At 32.1% G+C, this 19,595-nt stretch overlaps 1 long non-coding RNA gene across 1 annotated transcript in view; it reads left to right on the top strand.

Moving 5' to 3' along the window:
- Window positions 1–12,956: 12,956 nt before the first annotated feature.
- Window positions 12,957–19,595, top strand: part of LOC147808200 (uncharacterized) — a 197,489-nt gene continuing 190,850 nt past the window's right edge. Inside the window, exon 1 of the long non-coding RNA XR_015434926.1 lies at window positions 12,957–13,246. This is a non-coding gene — a long non-coding RNA (uncharacterized LOC147808200). The remainder of the gene's footprint in view (window positions 13,247–19,595) is intronic.

The following is a 19,595-nucleotide window of genomic DNA, read 5'->3' as shown; positions in this document are numbered from 1 at the left end:
TCAATTCTCCGTTTATCTTTGCAATTTTAAATAATGATTTTGTAATAATTATTCGAATTAAATGTGTATATCAATAAGATAAATTAAAAAGTAAATTGTTTATGATTAATTATTTTTTAAAATTATTATAAGTTATTATTATGAATTATTATGAATTATTATTATAAATTATTATTAATTATTATTATTAATTATTATTACTAAATATTATTATTAATTATTATTATTAATTATTATTATTATTTATTATTATTAATTATTATTATTAATTATTATTACTGATTATCATTGTTAATTATTATTAGTAATTATTATTAATAATTTAATTATTATTAATTAATAATTATTAATTATTTAAATTATTTTTAATTATTATTTGTAATTATTATTAATAATTTAATTATTATTAATCAATAAAGATTAATAATTTAAATCATTTTTTAACTATTATTAATTATTTTTATATTATTTAAATTATTAATATGCTTATCAATTATCATTATGAACTAAATATGTTGATTTGACACATTTTTATTTTAAGCTGTTACTTTTGAGGAATGATGATTTCCGAAAGAAACCCCTAGCCAAATAAATATCGCGAATGTGATGAAATTATTTGGAATATTTAGGCGAAAGGTTGTCCTCAAATCAATCGAAATAATATAAAGCATACAAGAAATTAGTCGTAACAAGACTGTAAAACGCTAGCACAAGGATGGGAAAAGATGCGTCAGAAAACTTTTTATTCACGGAAATATGATTGATTTACAGTGCTCCAAAAAAGAAAAAAAATGGATTACCCTAAATAACCTTTGATCTAATGATCGGATCTTCAAGTTTTAGGACTCAGTCTTAATGGCTCGAGAGGGTGACCTCAAATATACTAATTAGTTAGTGCAGACGATATTTTAAGTTACGAAATTAGATACAAGAACATACTTTCTCTGAATAAGCATACTTTTTTTTCAACGGATTCGGATTTCTGATCTCCAAAATGGAGGGGGTAGCCGCAATCTTTCAAAGTTTGGACCCCTGAATGTAAATTTTACTTTTTACGTATTTCTCCACACAACGAGAGCTTTTTATACGAATTGAATTATAAAATTTGTTTATCCAAAGACGTTGAATTTTTGCTCACATTTATAAAATTTGTTTATCTGAAGATAATTCCATGGGAAAAATAAATTATTGTTAATGTTTACAATATTTTCTATTATTTTATTTAATAGTGCAAAAAATGCTGAGTTACGAAGTATACAATTTTTATAAAATTTTAAAGTATGCAATTTATTATGGCAAAATATAAAACTGGAGCGAATTCGATTGAATTGTCCCTCATATATTTGTAAAAAAAAAAAAAAAAAAAAAAAAAAAAAAAAAAAAAAAAAAAAAAAAAAACTTCCCTGATCAATTAGTACATTTGAAGTCCCCCCCTCGAAGCATTAAGATTGAGTCCTAGAACCGGAAGATCCAATCATTAGATCAAAAGTTATTCAGGGTGGTCCGTTTTTATTTTGGCTGACTGTTCAAAGAAGTTGCTCAAAACAAAAAGCTATAATTAATGTACAAAGAATTTGCTCGAAAAAATGTTCAAAGAAATTGCTCAAAAGATCTTCCTACATTCGCGATCACACCTGCGGCGTAAGTAGATACTTACATTAGGGAAAACAATAGGCATTTTAATATCGCTGGCAACGACTGCGATCCTGGAGTCATTAATTAAATTTTTTTCCTTTGAGAAATTTCTTTGCACATCAATCATATTCCCATGAATGAAAGTTTTCTGTAGAATTTTTCACCCATTCTTGTGTTAGTTCTTTAAATGTAACAGTAGAAAACTACCTTTAAACTTCTGACTGCAGCATACATTCCATGACGAATATTGTTCGTGTGTAGATACGTCCTATCATCCAGTAAAGTTTTATTGCCTTCTTTAAATTCACATTGCATGCGTTTTCATGAACGCAGAATTTGCGAACGATACTTCGACGCATAATTATCGCATAATCCTTTAATCCCTCGACGCATAATTATCGCATAATCCTTTAACCCTTCGACGCATAATCATTTATATACACTCCACTTTAATGTGCTGCCACCTGCCTTCTGTGATTGGTTATTTCACGTTTGGTACTTTTCGAAACGAAAAGTACCAAAACATTTTATAAGCACAAAGATATTTTTCTATATTGTGGTGTGTGCCGTGGTGGCTCTGGGGATTGAGCGCTCACCTCTCAATGAAGTATACCGGGTTCAAATCCCAGCGAATCCGAAACCAAATCCGCACACGACTTGCATTGTCCACAGTGCTAGCATAAAGTAGTAAACAGATAATGGGTTAGAGTCCACTTTCCATAAGGATAACCATGGGAGGTTTTCGTGGTTTTCCTCTCCATGCAACTCAAACGCGGGCTAACTGCATCAAAAAAGTCGTCAACTAAGGCAAATTTCTCCCAATATTTGATCTAAGACTTTCCTTGTCTTCTGGTTCGGGTTCAAAATTACTGGGCTACAGTGTTGAATATTGGTAATCGTAAACTTGAAGTTGGGTTGACAGTTCAACGAAGGTTATAAAATAAAATATTGGTAGAAATGCATATCTGGAAAAAAACTAAGGAAAATATGCCGTGTTATATGTCTTTTTCCTCATAAAATGCTTTTTGTTAAATCTCAGATTAGTTTTGTAATTCTTTTAAATTAAAAAAAGATCCATCTGAACATAGAGTTACTTTTATAATAGTTTTCAAATTTTATTATAAAAAAAATTGCATTAATCCTGAAACTTCTTAGACAATTGAACCAGTACACTGATAAACATGAAACCGATACTTTAAACAACGCTACCACGAAACACAATATGTAAGTTAAATGATAATATGCAATCATAATTTAAAAAATTATTAGTTTGTACGAAAATATAGTTCCATACGTGACTGTGGTTACAAAAGTTTAAACAATACTAAGGTTAAACTGGCCCTAAAATTTTAAACCTCGAAAGTTTTTATTATGTCTGGCGTCAATTTAATGCCGTGTTAAAGCAAAAAAATTTTCCCGTGCACATTTATTTTTTGGGAATTTTGAATTGAGCATCATTCTAACTTCCATTTGGGTAAGAATTCTTTTGTCCCATTGGTATTTACCATTATGAATTACTCTTCGTTTTTCAAATAGTGATGAGCATATACCGAACAAAATGTATCTCAATCAAACTTAATGCTGTATTTTATCGAAAATACTAGAAATGCACGAGGCCATATTAAAGTTGTTTAAAACTTGAACTTTATTATTGTCCAACTTACTCTAAACTTTTTAACACTGTAATTCAAGATTATTAATGTGAGTAAAGTTGTTAAATAAAAAATCAAATAGACCAGATAAATACCTAAATTCTTTCGCATAATTTCATTTGTGAAATTCTGATTTTGTTGCATTATTATAGCGCACTCATTTACGAGAATCGGGTACTTTATTTTATAACCGTCGTTGAACAGACGACCCAATTTTTGGGTTTACGACTACTAGTGTTCAACTCCATAGCCTTGCAATTTTGAACCCAATCCAAAAGACAAGGGAACTCCTGGATGGATCAAGTATTGGGAGAAATTTGCCTTCGTGGTGGACTTTTTTTGATGGAGATAACCGGCATTTGCGTTACATGGAGAGGAAGACCACGAGAAGGTTAGCCTGACGGCAAAGGGACTCTAAACCATAATCCATCTACCACTGAGGATATTTTAAGTCAGAACTGTAGTCGGTGCGAGATGCGGGCAGAATTCGAATCAACCAGCCGACGCTGGGATCGAACCTTGGTCACCTCATTGGGAGGCGAGCGCTCTATCCCCTGAACCATCGCTGCTCAGAATCGGGTACTTTTTAAAATTTTTTAAATTTCTTTTTATATATCCGTTTTTTGAACAGCATACGCAATTTTGGGTCTGCGACTCCGTAGCCTTGTAATTTCGAACCAATCCAGAAGACAAGAAAACTCCTGGATGAGTATCCCCAGAGGTATCGATTTGTTATGGGAACATACTTTACCTATGCATACTAAACTTTGCGATTCGACAGATTTAACGTGCATTAGTCACCAATTACTTCACGGGGAGTCTTCGGCAGGCGGTGATCGAACCCACAAACTCTTGGCCCTGGGCACAGTGCCCTACCAACCAGGCTATCCCGGCCCCAGAATCGGGTGCTTGGAACTACTCACATAATTGTGTCTAATTACGTGGTTGCGCATGGCGTGTTAATGTTACAGCTTCAAGGTTCGAGTTTATTACCGCGCTGAATCTATTTTAGAATCAAATTTAATTAGATAACTGTGAGTGACGTCAGGCGTGTATGTCGAACCTGATTAGTCACTTGCAGGTATCCAATTATACTTTTCCACAAATATTTTCGGTAATAATTTATAATCATTGGTCCCTCTCATTTTTGGGGATTTGCAAATAAAAGAATATATAAATAAATAAAACCAAGAATCAATCACATATAGGTAAACAAGAGTTGTAGTAACCCGAAGGTGATGTCATTGAAAGCAAAGATCGCATAGTATATTATGATGACCAAAAAATGGTATTTCAGTAAAACTGAATAAAAATTTTCGCCAAACCAAGGAGGCCCCGATTCTATAATAGAGCCATATTTTCTATTGGGAATTATGCCATTGTTGCAAAAACAGACGTAGAGGTGAGTGAGAGAGAGGGAGAGAGAGATTACGTGTTGCCAGATTAGTTCTTGGAACTATTAATAGAGTCTAATCACGTGGTTGTGTGTGGCGTGTTAACGACACAGATTTATGGGTTGAGTTAGAACCCCTGAATTAGACAGGCCGACTCATCATCTATTTTTGTTCCAAAGAGCTACCATAAGCACAATACTAACATAACGTTAACTTGCAAACTTCTTTGCTCCAATATTGCTTGATAGGTCAGCTCTGATAGTATAGGAGCCTTAGGTTGAGTTTATTAACCCGCTGAATCTATTTTCGGATCAGATTTAATTAGATACCTGCAAGCAACGTCACGCGCGTATGTCGAATCTGATTGGTTGATCAAACGCGTGAAGTCTCTTGCAGGTATCCAATTATACTTTCCCACAAATATTTTCTATTGAGAATTATGTAATTGTTGCAAAAAGCAGACGTAGAGGCGAGTGTGAGAGAGAGATTACGTGTTTCCAGATAAAAATCTCGTAATTTATAATGAATTTAAAAAAATTTAATAAAATAAATGACATGAAATAAAAAAAATAATAATTAGCGATAAAAACTATACTCTATTTGAATTGTTATAAGTTTTGTCAACGAACAAAATTACTTCTTATTTATTTATTCCTATTGAGATAAAACATGCTGATACATGATGTTAAGATTAACATATTAACAAAATGTTTTTACCTAAAACTTAAATAATTGAATACTTTTAAAGCAAAATGTTCCGTGTTTTTGTGGAAAATTTCGACGCTTAGGAAGAAAGAAATAATGATGCATGAGAATCAATTAGGAGGTTTGGCGAGCGTAGCAAGCAGGGGGCGAAGTCTGCCAGTTTATTAAAAAACACTATTTCCTATCAAAATTTGAGAGATGATTACACATCATGAAAAAGGTTGCTTTTATTGATTTCAGACATATTTCAAAATTTAAAAATATTCTTTAATTTTTTAAGAAAGTAATTAGAGTTTAAAAAGATTTTTTGAAAGTAAAAACCAGTTTCGACTATAATTTATACGATGTAAATGTCAGTTCCAGACCTTGTTTATTAATTAAGACTAAACTTAATTATTTTTTTCTCATTAAAGAAAAAAAATTGACTATGATTTACAAAGTTTGGCAGTTTCCACTCAAAATATTTAAGGATGTTTTTGCGTAAATTTATAAATATGCAGACACTTAATTAGTAACCACTAATTAATATCGCAAATATTAATTCTTAAACTAATAAGAAAACTAATCTGGTGGATCGTTTTAATTAAAAATTGAAGAGCAATTTTTTTCTTGCAAAAATAACAAGATGCAAAATATTTTTTGTCAGCTCATTTCATGACAAAAATTATTTTTCACAAAGTTCGATTTTGCATTTTAAATGCTTTATTTGCGGTGTATTTTGCTTCTTTCCTCCTAATGTGTGGTTTTATAGAATTTTTTTTAAAAAGAAATATAATACTTGAGCTTAAGAAAAAAAAAATCTTGCCCACGAGTTGTTTTTAAAAAAAGACTAATTGGAAATAAGTTCTAAGCCTATTAAAATGTTGAAAACAAATACTTTTTCAAACAAATATTCTAATGTTTATACAAAATGCCTTTAGTATGTAATTTAAAAATCCGTTTATTCAATCATTATCTGTTATATATCAGTACTTAGAAGAGGAAAGAGCACAATCAATAAATCAATAAAAAAATCCGATGTATAGAAGACTATGAAAAAGAATCATGAAGAAGATGAGATTAAAAATATCAAAAGCAATTTGATAGACTGTAAAAAGTTAAAGGTGTTTCTATTTAATTTTTTTTACCTCCTTTTAAAACTTTCCGGAAATGAAACAAGTTTCGGGGATTTTAATCTCGCCTTCTTCATTAATGATTCCAGAGATTTTTAAAACGTTTTTTTACCCTCTTTTATCAGTTACATTAATTTGTAACTTCAACTGTCCCTTTTATTTGCTTATTATAAAGTAAATCGCTAGCATTCTTAGTTATACATTAAAGAGCCTTAACTACAAAAATTTTTGAATAAATGTTAAATTTTATTAATCCAAAATAAATGTTTTCTTTTACTGATCATCATGTATAAATCTTAATGTTCATACGTTCCATTCATACATTTTCCTTCCTAGGGCCGGGTTGACCTGGCTGGTAAGACGTTGGATTCATGTTCGTGAGAACGGGAGTTCGAATCCGTCTGGCTGAAGAATCCCCGTCTATTAAATGGTAATCGGTGCACGTTAAATCTGTCGGAGTCACAAAGTCCTATAAGTTCCCAAAACAAATCATTACCTCTGGAGGTATTGAATTGGAGATTGATCGTTCTTTGGTTTCTCGGTTTCGTTTGATCGTTTTCTCAAAATTACTATCTGCGGATGGATGAAAGATGTGTGAATGAATCCTACCCGTGAAACTGGTTGTGACGTATGTGTGTGGTAAAATGGTATTCTTGTCCACAGATGGCGCAAGAAAAAAATAAGAACCGCATCCTTTACTTTAAAATTCGCTTGATTTCAAGCAGGCATGCTGATATTGGCAAGTGACATTTGTAACAACAATACATTTTCCTTGAAATACATATCAGAATTGGGCATATTCAAATTGTTTAAAATTTTCTTTGATTTGCTTTAAATTTTCCTTATTAATTAAATTGTAACAAAAATTTAATACACAAATTTAGTACACAAATAGTTACTGTACTAATAGATTATTTCAATAAAACACTGAAAGGGGGGATCCCGATATTTGAGGCTAGCCGTTTCGAATCCTATCTTATTCCTGGTTTTAACTATATGTCGTCCTTCTCTAATTTGTATTAGTATTTGTTTCTCACATTGACAAGAGCTTATTGTATTAAAAAAACAAGCCTTTATGTGTATGTGTAAAATATTAGGGGGACCGGAAAGTAATGTCGTTTCAGAGCATTAACTATTAGTTAGTCTTAAAAGCCAATTCACTTTTTTCTATCCATTTTCGATCCGGCATTGAAAGGTTGTTGCTAACGAGGGTGAATACATTATTGATTAAAAATAAAATCTTGATGACAAATATCAAATGCACCGAAGCTACATTACTTTCAGGTCCCCTTAATAAAATGAATAAAGAAAAATCTCTAAACATTGTATATTCTTATTCATAAGTCCAACTATTTCTCTTATTTTGGAACATTTGTAAACTTTGTTATCAAGACTCACAAGCTTTTTTGTTATCATAATGTCAAAGAAATATACTGAAAGTGCGTGTTATGTAGCATATTTTCTACTAAGTATGATTCTTTATGCATTAATCCACTGCTACTAGCATTAATTCAGACAAAGAGCTATATAAAAAGGGCCACTCACATTTGCAGCCCAATTGTGATATAAATCAGGAAAGTAATAAACCCTTTCATATCTATTTATGAAATAGCCTGGACATTATCTTGACCAATATTTTGCTTCTTATCCTTATCGTACAATAGAAGCACTTCATTATAGAAGATGGCCTCGAAAAACTAATTTATTAGTTTGCAGAACAAACAATTCTAAGAAAAATCGTTTTAAAACTACTATTGTTAGGCTAAAAAGTTATTTTGATAAACACAAAGAATTTTAAAAGGTATACGAGGAAAAGCTTATTGATTGAAGATGCTGATGATGTGTTATTAATTGTCAATATTTTATTCCAGAGTTTATAGATAAGCAATTATATATTAAACACCATAAACTGCTTCAAGGAAGATTCATACTTGGTAATTAATAAAAATCTTTCATCAAAATAAAAGCTCATCAAAATAAAAATTATTCTTCATTTTTAATGTACAGTGCCTGAAAAAGAACCCGATCACCGTGAATAGCTTATGATCTAATGATCGAACCTTCACGTTCTGGGACTCAATCTTAATGGTCTGAGGGGGTGACCTCAATACGGTAATTAATAAGTGCAGACGATATTTTCAGTTACGAAATCAGACTCAAAAACGTGCCTTCTCTGAATAAACAAAACTTTTTTTCTTCGGATTCGGATTTCTTACCCCCAAAATAGGGGGGGGGGAGTAGCTGCAGTCAGAGAAATATAGTCCCAACAGTTCGGTCAGGAGAGCTGGTGGATTTGTCGAATGGTGACTAGTGCACGTAAATCTGTCTGGTTTCAAAGTCCTCGAAGTTCTTATTACAAATCATACCTCTGGGGAATCTGAATTGGAGATTGATCATTCTCTGGTTCAGGTCAAAATTACAATCTGTGGATGAATGAATGGATGTATGAATGGATCCATCCTATAAACGGGTTATGACGTATGTGTGAGGAGAAAGTCGAAGTCTTGGCTAAAGATAGCTCCACTGGAAAGCAAGATAAAGTTCACCTCCTTTGTCTTGATGGCATACGGCAACAACAGCAACATTAATACTTGTAATTTTAAACAATTTGCGGCTACTAATCTTTAACTCCTTAGATTTATTATTTGACACCAACAGAAAAAAAAAAAATTCCGAAATCAAGAATGGGACAAACTAGCTTTCGTGAAGGATTTTTTGATGAAGTTAATTTACATTTTCGTTACAAGGAGGGAAAAACCGCGGAAGCATTTCTGGCAGCAAAGGGATTCTAACTCATGATCCATCTACCACTGAAAGTATTCTACACTAAAAACTTACAGCCAAAAAGTTAAATCCATATGGATAAGTTAGTATGCATGAACAGGAATAGCTTAGGAGATAGAACGTTCGTCTATTATTTAGGCTACTCAGGTCTGAATCTCGGTGATGATTCGTCAATTTATGCACTACTGCCTGCTCGTAGTGTTGACATAAAATATTTCCAGAGATAGACGGATTATGGATTAGAATTTTCTTACCGTCGGACAATGGAATTAGAACTTTCGTACCGTTTTTCTTTTCACGTAATACAAGCGCTGGTTAATTCTATCAAAAAGTCCGTCACGAAAGTCAATTTGAAACTATATATTTGAAACTTCTGGGATGGGATCAAAACTGCAAGGTTATAGAGTTAAACATTTATAATCATAAAACTAACTTGGATAGCTTGTTCAATGCTCGTTACGAAAAAAATTAGTTGGTCTCATTTCAATTAGGCATTTGCATACAAATCAACAATTATTCGCAGTCTCAGCTTGGAATCTTATTACCCATTGACAAAATGGGTCTAGTTTTGGGTTCGATGGCGTGCGCATCTAATTTGGAAGTCATCACACTTTTCAACTGTATTCAAGAGTAATAGTAAACAGTGCGCATGCGACGTCATTGCATGCTTTGCTATGGCGACCGCTGCTTTTTGATAATTTTTTTAGAATTCTTTTTTTCACTTTGAATTTTGTTATAGATTAAGTTGGTGAGTTTATTTTTGAGATATGGGATCAGAGACATCCCATAAATACTTTTTGAGTCCTGAATGAAAGAGAATTTCATCATTTAAATGATATTTTTTGTTTTAATTGGTTTAATTGAGATTCAAAAATTCTAACCTACAGTTCAAACTGGATCGTTTTCAATACTAATTCAGGTGAATATCACAAATAAAGAGGGTCCCAAACTGATTGACTAGGTCCCAAAGGTTAGAGTTGAAGCAAGAAAAAAATGATGCCAAGGCCTAAGCGTACCGTGACTGCAATAGCCAAAATCAAAGAACGTAGACGGGAATACCTTAAGCGCTACACACAAGCGGGAAACGAAAAGATTCCGTTCGCAAACACAAGTAGGAAGCCCGTTCCTCACAAAGTACCAAAGTGGTTGACGGAATCGGATCCTACCGAAGAGCGAATGGTGGCTCTCCGAGCCCCTTTCATGCAAATATGAGAACTGGGTGTTGATCACCAGTTAGGGATAAAAGGATCCATTGTCAACGTACCCAATGACTTGCACAAGATCGTAGACTATTTTCCACGCAATATAAATAATTCATTCACTATTCATGTAATATTGAAAAAAATAGCCTAACTTTCAAATAAGATTTCATGTATGAACCTGTAAATCCGAAACAGCAGATGAACCTGTGAATCCGATGATGCAGCTGACAATCTCCTTCTAACACGATTGTACCAATCCGAAAATGTTAATATTGATCCCGATTGGGTGTTCAATGTCTGCTCAATCATGAGAAGAATTTACACGGAATGCGTCTGAGCTGCATTCAAATATGTCTGCGAAATTATGTACCGAGCAGTTCAGGATTAAAAGTTAAAGTTGTCCAAGATGTAAACACAATGAAGCTACTTTTCCAAAAAAAAATTAGACAACAACCATTTTGTCAATTTTTTTTTGCTCTTGTACTCAGTATATTTTTTCAAAATAGTTATACTTAATTTTTCCGAAAATGTTTCAAAAATTTTCTAATTATTGTCAAATATTTTTTTATTATTATTTTCTGTTGAATTTCCCGGGATTAAGTGAATGAAGTTTGTCCTGCCTATGAGATCTATATAGTATATTGTCAGCTTGTGAGTGCTTAAGTTTTTTGAGTACACGAACCTGTTACCTTTATATGTCACAATTTTGGATTATTATAGTCTTTTGATCAGCTCGACCTTTATGAGCACTATATTGTCTGTGCTCTTGCTCAAATGAAGTAGTTATTTTGATTTCGCGTTTAAGTACAGTTTTTTTATAGACTTCAGGTTCCGCAACGAACTAACTTATCGTAAAGACGTGGTTCCCAATAGAACACCGATGTCAAGCCTCATTGGTTGCCGTCAGTGGGTGACCATTGAGAGTGGACCAGTGAGAGTGGGTGACCACTTTTATCACCTTGCGTAGAGAACGATGATGCTCGGTATCAGTTCTTGTGAAAATGTTCTACCTTAAAGTGCTCGATTTCGTGAGTAAGTCGTCTGACTACCAAAGTTGGGGTGCACTCTGCGAAGAATCAGAATTGTTATGGTATGTCTTTGGATCATCCTCAGGGATGTTTCACAACTAATTGTGCAGCTCTAGTGCGACGTAAATAAAGTACCGACCAACCTACCAGTTGCCGTTCTCGGCCTTTATCTCTCGGCTACGTATTTAGTCATACAGTTGTTGTTGTAGATCATTTACTTAAAATTGTGATGGCATGTCTTCGGATCATCCTCCGGGATGTTTCCCAGACCGTCGCCAATAGCCCATTGTGCAGCTCTAGTGCGACGTAAATTGACAACAAATAAGTAGTTCATTTACGTCGCACTAAAACTGCACATTTGGCTATTTTATTTTATTTTATAACCGTCGTTGAACAGCCGACCCAATTTCATGGGTTTACGACTACTTACGTTCAACTCCGTAGCCTTGTAATTTTGTACCAATCCAGAAGACAAGGAAACTCTTGGATCAGTAGTCCCAGAGGTATTGATTTGTTGTGGGAACATGGAGGACTTTGAGACTCGACAGATTTAACGTGCATCAGTCACCATTTACTACACAGGGAGTCTTTAGCCGGCGAGGATCGAACCCATGACCTCTTGGATATGGGCCCAGCGCCATACCGACCAGGCTATCCCGGCCCGCACATTTGGCTATTGGGGACGGTCTGGGAAACATCCCTGAGGATGATCCGAAGACATGCCATCACAATTTTGATCCTCTGCAGAGGGGATGGCACTCCCGCTTCGGTAGTCCAACGACCTGCACGAGAAGTCGAGCACTTTGCGATAGACCAGTTTAACCAGGACCCATACCGCCCATCCTTGATCCCTACGCAGTCTGATCCAGGTGGTCATCCACTTGCACACTGACTATCGTCGCACTAGAGCTGATCAGTGGGCAATTGGCGATGGTCTGGGAAGCATCCCTAAGGATGATCCGAAGACATGCCATCACAACTTTGATCCTCTGCAGAGGGGATGGCACTCCCGCTTCGGTAGCCCAACGACCTGCACGAGAAGTCGAGCACTTTACGATAGAACAGTTTAACGAGGACCCATACCGCACACCCTTGGTCCCTACGCAGACTGATCCAAGTGGTCATCCACTCGCACACTGACAGCAGCCAGTGATGCTTTAATTCGGTGATCTGCTGGGAACTGCGTCTTAACTATCAGTCCACTGCGGGACAATTTTTTTAGTCGTACAGATAAATATGTGAGCGTGTGTGTTTAATACGCACAGCAATTAATAAACCCTTGTTAAACAAAAAAAAATCAATGGCATGAATAAAAAAAGACAATACGAGATGCGTACAGCACTACGGCGGAACTTGAACCCGCTGCTTCCACGTTTTAGGCATTTTAGGGTAAAGTGAAACCTCTTATTATGGGAGTTTCGTCAATTACATCAGTCTAGAATCAAAATCAGTGAAAACAGGCAGTTGATGGCTTATTGGAGTATGAAAAATTATTTGGTGGATGTTTATTATCTTATGATGTGGTGAACTCTTCGTTTATAAAGTTATGTACTTTTTGTGTCATGAAATGGTGAATTTCTTATGTAATGATGTTATGAATTTTTATGTTCTGGTGTGGCGAATTTTTTATGTTATGATGTTGGAAACTTTTATACTTTTTTTTAATTTCGAAAAAAAAAGAAAACAATACTTGAACTTTAGATGAATTTAGAGATCTTACATTAATTTTGAAAGGTATGTTTTTTTATATTGCTTCTTTGTTTGTACGTCTCCAATCGTTCAAATTATTAAAAGCAACTTTATAAAATAATTTTATACAAAAACAAATAATCTGAACTATGATATTTGTGTAAAATTGTTATAGAACTAGGAAGACTAAATTCATGTTTATTGTTTAAAAGTAAACATTTTGAGGAAAAAATAAATATTAATACACATTATTTCAAGAATTTAAATATAAAACAAGATAAATTATTGAATCGAGTTTGTTTTTCACTTTATTAAAAATAAAGCAAATATATCTGAACTTTCGACTATTTAAAATTCATTAGAAGTTTTATTTATATTGAAATAAAAATATCAATAAAATCGAGATTAGCATCAAAATTATTATAAGATTCTATTTCTCAATTTTGAATTAAAAAATTTTCAAGTCTTAGAAAATATATCTGCGAATTTTGAGATCATCAACTTACATTTTTTAAACCGGGTACCAAAGTTAAAATGCAATTCACAGAATGATGTCGCAGTACAGTTCGATCTAATAATAGGATTTTCACATGCAAGACATAATTTTAATGGCTTGAAGCCATTGAACATATATAATTTACTTTCTCTCAATGAATTTGGATGTTTGGAATGTTTAAATCACTTAATATTTATTTGACTTTTCGCATATCTCCGGAATTAATGAAGAGAAAAAATACTATTTAAAGAAGATTCTAAAAAGCGCTTTTTTCCTTTCATCCATTTCTGAAAACATTTATAATTTAGTTCTTTTATCATTTATTTTAATAAGGAGAAAAAGGAGTTTTAAGGTAAACACATTTTTACATCAATTTAATTCACGTAGTTTTAAATGACAAAATCTAAAATGTTATAGAAATCAAGTGAAAAGTTCTTGAGATATAAATAATTTGAAAATGAGACTTCTTTCAGAGGGTGAAATACATATTAAGGGAAATTAACATTAAGGGATTGAAAAATTTAACTGATGTCCTGTCTAAATTATTGGAACTGAAAATTTGGTCCTAAGATATTCAGAGTGCTACAGTGCAGTTTATGAAATTGTTATTATAACTAGTATTTCACTAATGACATAAAAATCTCTTAAATTCCCCATCCCACAGTCACGTAAGACACAGATCGTAAGACTGTTCCCAGTAGATCAACGAAGTCAATCATCACTAGAAGCGGTCAGTGTGTGGGTGGATGACCACTTTGATCAGTCCGCGTAGGGACCGAGAGTGAGTGGTATTGGTCTTCGCTAAATTGTTCCACCGTGAAGTGCTCGACTTTATGCGCAAGTTGTCGAGCTACCAAAGAGGAGGAACTCTGCAGAGGATCAAAATAGGGGCGGCATGTTATCGAATCACCTTCAGAGATGTTTCCTAGCCCGTCGCCAATAGCCCATTGTGCAGCTCTAGTGTGACGAAAAAAAAGTATTGCTCCTACTACTTTAAATTCCATTTTAATTTCACTTACCATATTTACGCTTTGACGCTCGGTGGCTCAGTAGGCCTCGGCCCTCTTGGGCGAGAGTTTTGTTTATATTTACGCTTTGCATCTTGATTCATACGTATATTTTTTTTTTATCATCTTGGTTAGTCTTGTATATTTTAACTTGAATCAAACTGCATTATCACTGATAATTAAATAATATACAAACCATTTAAATTAACAATTTTCTAAAAAAATTAATCGCAATTAATCATATTAATGTGTTTCAACATGTGTTTCGATATTTTGGTATTGATGTTGAGCCAAAGTCCTTATTTACTGTTATTTTATATGAAAGTACTATACAAAACACACAACTTAAAATTTTATAATAAAATAATAGTATTTATCAATATTTCAACGGTCAAATAGGTATTCTAGAATCAAATGGTATAGGTATCGAATACAATAGGTATAGTATTCGATACTTTCATATTTATATCGAGCCAAAACAATTATTTACTGCTTATTGTATATTATTTTATTATCACAGACACTAAAATAATTTATCAAGCACACGAGTTAAAACTTTGAAATAAGTAATAGTGATTATATATATTAAAACAATTCACCACACATTTCGGTACTTTCATATTGATATTGATCCAAAGTAATTATTTACTACTCAAGATAATCCTTCTTCTTCACACGCACTTGCTGACTGAGTTTGAGAAGATTTACTTTTGATGTTGCTAACAGATGCTGACAATATCTGAAAAAAAGTCAGAAAGAAATGGCAATCATGATGAATCGTTCGCAGAATCTAACCTCGAACCTATAAATATTATAAGCTTAGCAACGGTTTTTGTTGAGCAGTTCTGACGCATTTGTTTTGTTTTCTTCTACTGATCTTTCAAATATGTTTGAATTTCATCAAATAAAGAAGATAATATTTAACAAATAAATGTTTTGGATGAAATAAGCTCTTTTTGTGTTGATAAAATCATGACGGTTATTGTTAAAATACGAAACGGACAAAGAGCAACTCTTTGAATGTTTAAATAAATTTAATCTACGAAAGCTTATATTTTGTATAACGTTTTAAATAGACTTCATTCTTTCTAACAGTTTGCAAATCAAATTAATCTTTTTTTAAAATGAAAACTATTCCTTTACATTTTTTTAAAATGAAATTTTAAAACTCTTTCAACGATGATCAAACTATCATTTTTTGTGCATGGAATGAGATATAAGAAGCAATTTTTTTTAAAGTTTGATTTATAAAAGTTTGAACAAATTTTTAAATAGACATTAGTTCTATCTATGAGCTATTTTTGATATACTTTCGCACCAAATTTTGTGATTAAAATATCATCCTTTTGCAAAAATTGTTTTTAAGGTCAAGGTTTAATCAAACTTATAAATTAGAGGAATGAGAAAATATGTAGGTTGCTATCTATAATTTGTGGTTATTGATTGTAGACGCTTCCTATTATATGTTTATTATTTAAAATAAAAGCCTTTAAACTCTTAAAAAATGATAGCGAGTTTATTAATGCTCAAACAACGTTTTTGCATAAGAAAGTACGAATTTTGAATTAATTATTTAGTTTAAACCGATTACTAATATTAATGGAATGATAAAAGCGCTATAGTTGGCGTTAATAATATTTAAAATCATGTTAAATTAGCATTGTTAGGTCATATTAAAAATGGTTATGTACTGCGTCCGTACTCCTAGACATAGAGATTGATTGTTACTTTTTCTGAGCCAGTCTAAGTAATGAATGGGCTGATGACCCAATCACAATTAAATGGAGAATACCATTTCTTTCTTATACAAGAAAATACGAATTTTGAATTTGTTGTTTAATTAAACCGATTACTAACATTAATGGAATAATAAAAGCGGTATAGTTGGCATTACTAATATTTAAAATCATGTTAAATTAGTATTGTTAAATCAGATTAAAAATGGTTGTCTACTGCGTCCATACACCTAGACATAGTAATTGATTGTTACTTTTTTCTGAGCCAGTCTCTGTAATGAATGGGCTGATGACCCAATCACAATTAAATGGAGAATACCATTTCTTTCTTATACAAGAAAATACGAATTTTGAATTTGTTGTTTAATTAAACCGATTACTAACATTAATGGAATAATAAAAGCGGTATAGTTGGCATTAATAATATTTAAAATCATGTTAAATTAGTATTGTTAAATCAGATTAAAAATGGTTGTCTACTGCGTCCATACACCTAGACATAGAGATTGATTGTTACTTTTTCTGAGCCAGTCTAAGTAATGAATGGGCTGATGACCCAATCACAATTAAATGGAGAATACCATTTCTTTCTTATACAAGAAAATACGAATTTTGAATTTGTTGTTTAATTAAACCGATTACTAACATTAATGGAATAATAAAAGCGGTATAGTTGGCATTACTAATATTTAAAATCATGTTAAATTAGTATTGTTAAATCAGATTAAAAATGGTTGTCTACTGCGTCCATACACCTAGACATAGTGATTGATTGTTACTTTTTTCTGAGCCAGTCTCAGTAATGAATGGGCTGATGACCCAATCACAATTAAATGGAGAATACCATTTCTTTCTTATACAAGAAAATACGAATTTTGAATTTGTTGTTTAATTAAACCGATTACTAACATTAATGGAATAATAAAAGCGGTATAGTTGGCATTAATAATATTTAAAATCATGTTAAATTAGTATTGTTAAATCAGATTAAAAATGGTTGTCTACTGCGTCCATACACCTAGACATAGTGATTGATTGTTACTTTTTTCTGAGCCAGTCTCAGTAATGAATGGGCTGATGACCCAATCACAACCAAATAGGGGACAACATTTCTTACAAATCGCGCAAGAAAATGCGCGTGTATCATATTTATTGAAAACAAATGAAAAGTAATTAAATATATTCTTAGATATCAATCTAGTTTATTCTTTTTAAATGAACACTGTATATCATAACATCTCTTTGAGTTTTTTCTATAGTCTGTGTTTGTTCCAATTCCACATTTTATATTTTCAAATAGTAGTTTTAAACATTTCACTGGCTTGTGTTAATAAATAAAATAGAAAAAAAAATAGCCTCTGACTCTAGCTCGATAAAGACGAACAGTTTCCTTTGTTAGGCTTTTATGACATTTATTTTTATTTGGATATAATTTTTTTAACACACAATTGTAACGTTTTCTTCCTGGGTATGGGCAATTTGAAATGTAATTGCTACACTAGCCTAAAAGAAACTAGCCAAACTGCCAAGTTTGATGACGAAAATTTTGTTTGATATTCATAGCAACCTTTCCCTAACAGCATGTTTTTTCGTTTCTTACAGAATGTCGGCTATTTTTAATAGAATTCTCTTTTAGCCAGTATTCGATTTGTATAAGATGAAAATTGAAATAATTTCACTAAGCTAATCAAGTTGTTGTTGTTCAGTAAGAAAAATAAACTCGAATATCCAGTTAGGCGAACATGGAAATAGTTTTTATATTTCAATGTCAGTTGTAATTAGCAAATGTTGTTGATGTTTCTAATTACACTTGCACAAGCAAAGATCCCCAGCCGTTGGCCTAATGTGATTTAAGTCAGGTAGGTGTGCCTTTCAATTGACTAGAGAGCACCGCAAGGAGAAAATTATGTCTTAGCTCAGAACCCCTCGGATGGATGGCATCGCCATCCGTTCATGAAGTCACATTGTCAATTCAGACATAGATTTGAAGGAGAAGGAAATTTTTTCAAGGAAATTTTTTTTAACAAGTTTATATTAAATACAAAATTAAGACATCGAATCACGCACCTTTAATTTATTTTCAAATCGAATGCAATATTTTTCAAAATACAATGCAATTATGTAACCTGTCTCAACAAACAACCCAAAGAAGCATTATCGATTAAACAATTTGAAATATTTTTTCATTTCAAATGGAAAGCAAAATTTTTTTATTTACGGTGTGGTTCTGTAAGTAGCCCCGACATTTAGTTTAAACTCACATTATTAAAACATCATGTTCATAATAGTGTTTTCATTCTAATATATATACGTTACGTGTAGCATATGTACCGGAAGTTTAATTACAGTTATTTAATTGTAAAAATCGATTAAAAAGTTTATTAAATAGACTTGTGCGTTCCCTGGGATATTAAAATAAACTGTTTTCATTATAATGAAATAGATTTAATAAAATATTTAATTAAATTAAGCAGCCAAACACCAAAATAATTAACTAAAAATCGTATTCTAAAAAGTAAAATCATAGTAATTAAGAATGACTTCTAGTTTTACTATTCATTTTTCTAAACAGTATGCACAAGAAAGAAAAATAATTAAATACCAATGAAACATTGTTTTCTATACTAACTGCGGAACTTTTAATTAAGGCATAATATTTTATAATTATGAATTTAATTAACATGTATTCCTAGATGTTTAAATAAAAAAAATTTGTAATCCATAAACAAATTTGTTATATTTTATGTTCGAAGTGTAAGCTTCTTTCCTTTTTTCGAAACATTTCTTACAAATTAGTTTTTTTCCTCGTTTTTTATAACCAATGAGATTATATTTACTTATTTAGTTATTTTGTGTCAATTATCAAGTAAGGAAAAACACAAACTATAATCCCTTAATATGTTTTTTTTGTCATAAATTTAGGCATAAAAATTTCCGGCTGCATTTTTATAAGATAAAAATTATGCATTTGCATACTTTTGTATTAAAATGTTTAAATTATGATTTGGTTTGATTTTACATTTCAGTGATGTTATTATTTAACTTGAAAAAATTATAAATTAAAAATAACACAATGGTTTTTGTCTGCAAGGATTACAAAGACATGTGTTTGCAGATATTTTTAATTTAAAGCTATATATTATTTCTCATTTGTG

The sequence above is a fragment of the Parasteatoda tepidariorum genome, chromosome 6, assembly GCF_982258835.1.
Source record: "Parasteatoda tepidariorum strain Cologne lab strain chromosome 6, Ptep-v5.0, whole genome shotgun sequence".
In the NCBI taxonomy this organism is placed as follows: Eukaryota; Metazoa; Arthropoda; class Arachnida; order Araneae; family Theridiidae; genus Parasteatoda; species Parasteatoda tepidariorum.
The sequence above is the reverse complement of the archived record's forward strand: the minus strand, read 5'-3'. Positions and strand labels throughout refer to the sequence as shown.